We start from the raw sequence: 5,733 nt of genomic DNA on the forward strand, positions 1-5,733 counted from the left end.
TTTTAATATAAAATAATCAAACAAAAAATATTATCATAAAAAATTGTTTTCTAAAACATAAAAAAAAACTAATATACCCAACAAAAATATTTTTTGAATATTTTCTTAAAAAATTGTTCAAAACAGCGTATTTGTTGTGATAAGAATGGGTTATCACATCTTATGTGGATGCCCATTTTTCATAAGATAGAGTTTTCCAAGGATGAATGAATTTAATGTAGTTTGAAAAAGAGAAGCCTTGCACATGTATAAATAGGAGCATAAGCTGAGGCCTTTAAACACACAAAAAGGCAATAAAATAATTCTCTTTCTTTTATGTTGCAATACTTCTCTCACTCTCTTTATACTTCTTTATATTTTATGTTTGTTACCTCTTCCTTGTTTATTTATTTAGTTATTTTATAACACGTTATCAGCACGAGCTCTAACGAAATTTTAGGAAGACTCCAGGTAACAAATTTTTATTATGTCGAAACTCTTTTATCTTGAATATAATGCTTTTGATATATTTGAAAATAATTATTTATCATGAATATAGATGTTGAAATCCATCTTGATTCAATGGATCTTGGAGATACCATTGAGGTTGAAAATAATCCCAGAAGGATAAAGTCAAAGCTATGATTTTCCTTCGTCGTCATCTTGAAGTATGATTGAAAAATGAATATCCCACATTAAAAGATCCTGCAGATCTGTGGAAAGACCTTGAAGAAAGGTACAATCATGTGATACTTCCTCAAGCCCGATATGTTAGAGAAATTTTTCTCGACCTTCCATGTCTCGAATGTGCTCCTGCAGCAGCAATATCGAGAAAAAGAATTTAAAAATATTCTGAGTTAATTTCTTGCTTTCTTGTTGTTGAGCGCAACAATGAGTGACTCTTAAGAAATCATGAAGCGCGCCCAGCTGGCGCTGCCCCATTCCCTGAAGTAAATGCGGCAATTAACCCCAAAAGAGGTAAATGGCAAGATTTTGATAACAAGAAAAATTATGGAAGGAAAAGAAATTATGTTCACAAGAAAGAATCTCACCAGAAGTGGAATAAAGAAAGGAACAATGGGCAAAATAGATTAATTGAGGATAAATGCTTCCATTGTGGTGGAAAGGGCCATTAGACACGTACCTGTTGTACCCCAAGGCACCTAATTGATCTTTATCAAGCATCCTTGAAAAAGGATGACAAATGAAAGGAAACAAATTTTGTTTCAAATGATGAAAATTCCACTACTCTTTATGATGTATATAATTTCTTTAAGGATTCTAAAGGAAATATTGGCTATTTGATCAATGATGGAATAGTTTGATATATGTATGTGTTTGTTAAGTATTCATGTGAATAATTTGACTGTGCATGTACTTCTACTCATTTTATAATGATCATTTGTTTTTGAAGAAAAATGGCAAGGACATATTCTGAAGATATTTGTCTTGCGAATAGTGCAAGTTCGCACACTATTCTTAAAAGTGATATATATTTTACCCATCTTGTGCCAAAAGAAGAATATGTTAATACTATTATTGGCTCGGGCAATGTGATAGAAGGCTCCGGAAGAGCTATAATTTTGTTTCCTAAAGGAACAAAATTCATAATAAATAATGCACTATTGTCTACCAAGTCTCGAAGAAACTTGTTGAGCTTTAAAGATATTCGCCGAAATGGATATCATATTGAGACTATAAATGAGGGAAATCATGAGTACTTATGTATCATAACTCATTATTCAAATAAGAAAGTTATATTAGAAAAGTTGCCCTCACTTTCATCTGGATTATATTATACCAAGATTAGCGCAATTGAATCACATGCCATTGTAAACCAGAAGTTTACTAGCCCAAATGAATTCATAACTTGGCATGATAGATTGGGTCATTCGGGAACAACCATGATGAGGAGAATTATTGAAAACTTTTCATCCACCATGTGGATCTTTTAGATATTTTATGGTCCTAATAGACGCATCTTCGAGATGGTCACATGTGTGCTTATTATCTTTTCGCAACCTGGCGTTTGCAAGATTACTGGATCAAATTATTCGATTAAAAGCACAGTTTCCAGAAAATCCAATCAAAGCAATTCGTCTTGATGATGCTGGTGAATTTACTTCCCAAGCTTTTGATGCTTATTGTATGGCTAATGGAATAAGTGTTGAACATCCAGTAGCTTATGTTCACACACAAAATGGATTAGCAGAATCACTTATTAAACGCCTCCAATTAATTGCTAGACCCTTACTTATGAGAACAAATCTCCCAACCTCAGTTTGGGGACATGCTATTTTACATGCCACAGCACTTATTCGTTTGAGGCCAACGAGTTACCATCAGTTCTCTCCTATGCAATTAGCATTTGGCCAGCAGCCAAATATTTCCCATTTAAGAATATTTGGGTGTGCGATATATGTTCCTATTGCACCACCTAATCGCACCAAAATGGGACCCCAAAGAAAATTTGGGATATATGTTGGATATGATTCTCACTCTATAGTGAGGTATCTTGAGATACAAACTTGAGATGTATTTAAAGCCTGGTTTGCAGATTGTTATTTTGATGAATCAAAATTTCCAACATTAGGGGAAGAGAATAAGCTTCCTGAAAAGGAACTTAATTGGAATGCATTATCGTTGATGCATTTAGATCCTCGATCAGGGCAATGTGAACTAGAAGTTCAAAAGATTATACATTTGCAAAGAATAGCAAATGAATTTCCTGATGCATTTTTCGATACAAAGAGGATAACCAAATCTTATATACAAGCAGAAAATGCCCCAATTCGAATTAATGCCCCAGTAGGACAAATAGCCACTGAAGCAAATTCACGCTAGAAGCGTGGCAGGTCTGTCGGTTCCAAAGATAAAAAATCCTTGAAAGAGAAAAGAGGTAAATACTATTCCTGTTGAAAAGACATAGTAAAGACACATGCAGTTGTCCAAAATTCTGATATAACGCCAGAAGACGTTCAGGTACCTGAAAATTGTGAAAATGATGAGATCTCGATAAATTATGTCTTTACAGGAGAGAAATGGGACCGAAATAAGATAATTATCAATGAAATATTTGCATATAATGTGGCATTGAATATCATGCACGAAATTAATGATCTTGAGCCAAGATCAGTCGAAGAATGTCGACAAAGGAATGATTGGCCAAGATGGAAAGAAGCCATGAAGGCTGAATTAGACTCACTTGCAAAACGTGAAGTCTTTGGACCTGTAGTCCGTACACCTAAAGATGTAAAACCTATTGGATACCGATGGGTATTTGTGAGAAAACGAAATGAGAAAAATGAAGTCGTGCGCTATAAAGCCCGACTTGTGGCACAAGGTTTTTCACAAAGGCCCGGTATAGATTATGAAGAAACGTATTCTCCTGTAGTGGATGCGATAACATTGCTCTATTTGGTCAGTTTATCTGCATATCATAAACTGCATATGCATTTAATGGATGTGGTAATAGCCTATTTGTACGGCTCATTAGATCGGGATATCTATATGAAAGTCCCTGAAGGACTAAAGATATCTAAACCATCAAATGAATATTTACAAGGGTTATACTCAGTCAAATTGCAAAGATCTTTATATGGTCTAAAGCAATCTGGACGAATGTGGTATAATCGTCTTACTGAGTATCTGGCCAAAAACAGATTTAAGAATGATGATATCTGTCCATGCATTTTCATAAAGAAATCTGCATCTGGATTTATTATAATTGCTGTGTACGTTGATGATTTAAATATCATTGGAACTCCTGAAGAGATTCCAACAATTATAAAAACTCTAAAAGAAGAGTTTGAGATGAAAGATCTTGGAAGAACTAAATTTTGTCTCGGCCTGCAGATCGAGCATATAAAAAATGGGATCTTTATTCATCAAAAAACATACACAAAGAAGATCTTGAAGAGATTTTATATGGATAAGTCACATCCATTAAGTACCCCAATGATCGTAAGATCTTTGGATGTGGAGAAGGATCAATTCCGTCCTAAAGAAGAGAATGAGGATATCCTTGGTCCTGAAGTACCATATCTTAGTGCCATTGGAGCGCTAATGTATCTTGCTAATAATACACGACCCGATATATTATTTGCTGTGAACTTACTAGCAAGGTATAGTCCCTCTCCAACCAGAAGACATTGGAGTGGAATCAAGCAGATCTTTCGATATCTTCAAGGAACGGTTGATATGGGATTGTTTTATCCCTATGGATCCAAATCACAACTAGTTGGCTATGCAGATGCTGGATACTTGTCTGATCCACATAAAGGGAGATCTCAAACAGGATACCTATTTACATATGGTGGAACAGCTATATCATGGAAGTCCACGAAACAGACGATAGCAGCAACCTCCTCTAATCATGCTGAAATACTAGCGATACATGAAGCAAGTCGCGAGTGTTTCTGGCTAAGGAGTTTGATCCAATATATCATGTCATCATGTGGACTGATTGATCAGAAAATAGCTCCAACTGTCCTGTTTGAAGATAATACAACATGTATTGCTCAACTTAAAGGCGGATATATCAAAGGTGATAGAACAAAGCATATTTCTCCCAAATTCTTATTCACTCATGATCTTCAAAATCAAGGGACAATTGATGTCCAACAGATCCGCTCAAGTGATAATCTGGCAGATTTATTCACAAAGTCACTCCCAAAATCTTCTTTTGAAAGATTGGTACATCAGATTGGGATGCGCCGATTTCGAGATATAAAATAATGTCGGCAAGAGGGGGAGATTGTACTCTTTTTTCCTTGGTCAGTTTTTTTTCCATTGGGTTTTTCTTGACAAGGTTTTTAATGAGGCAATCCCCATCACAAAGGATATTGTACTCTTTTTCCTTCACTAAGGTTTTTTCCCACAGAATTTTCTTTAGTAAGGTTTTAACGAGGCAATAATCCTAAATGGTCATCCAAGAGGGAGTGTTGTGATAAGAATGGGTTATCACATCTTATGTGGATGCCCATTTTTCATAAGATAGAGTTTCCTAAGGATGAATGAATTTAATGTAGTTTGAAAAAGAGAAGCCTTGCACATGTATAAATAGGAGCATAGGCTGAGGTCTTTGAACACACAAAAAGACAATAAAATAATTCTCTCTCTTTTATGTTACAATATTTCTCTCACTCTCTTTATATTTCTTTATATTTTATGTTTGTTATCTCTTCCTTGTTTATTTATTTAGTTATTTTATAACAGTATTGAATTGAAATTCTTATTTTTCAATTGATAGGATTCGTCGGCATATAAATCGACCACAAATTTTGATTCCTTTTTCTGATAAAACACGTGTTCAATCTATTCCTTGTCTTGAGCACGAACATGGCATTTTTTTGTTCTTCCAAGCCCTATCTCTTAATCATAGTAAATTAAAAAATAAAATGATAATTAGGTCTTTGAAAATTTTAATAAATAATTATTTAATTTAAAAAAATATTAATTTAATTATTTACGATAGTAAAATAATAGATGCATAATATTTTTTATTAATTCATTATATAAAATTTAACAGTGATATTTAAAAAAGAAGTTTGTCTCTTTCGGTCTTTCTCCTTTATTTAAGTGCAAAACATATTAAATTTACAAAAGACATTGTATCAAGCAAAAATAAAGTGTATTTGAAAGAAGAGGGATTTCCAGTTCTCTTACACTATATATACGAGTGACAGGTGTTCCAGCTTCCGGGAGAGCCAGAAAAAATGAAGTGTTGCAAAAATAATTTCTAAATATTTATGA

Source organism: Arachis duranensis, chromosome 6, assembly GCF_000817695.3.
Source record: "Arachis duranensis cultivar V14167 chromosome 6, aradu.V14167.gnm2.J7QH, whole genome shotgun sequence".
Taxonomy (NCBI): domain Eukaryota; kingdom Viridiplantae; phylum Streptophyta; class Magnoliopsida; order Fabales; family Fabaceae; genus Arachis; species Arachis duranensis.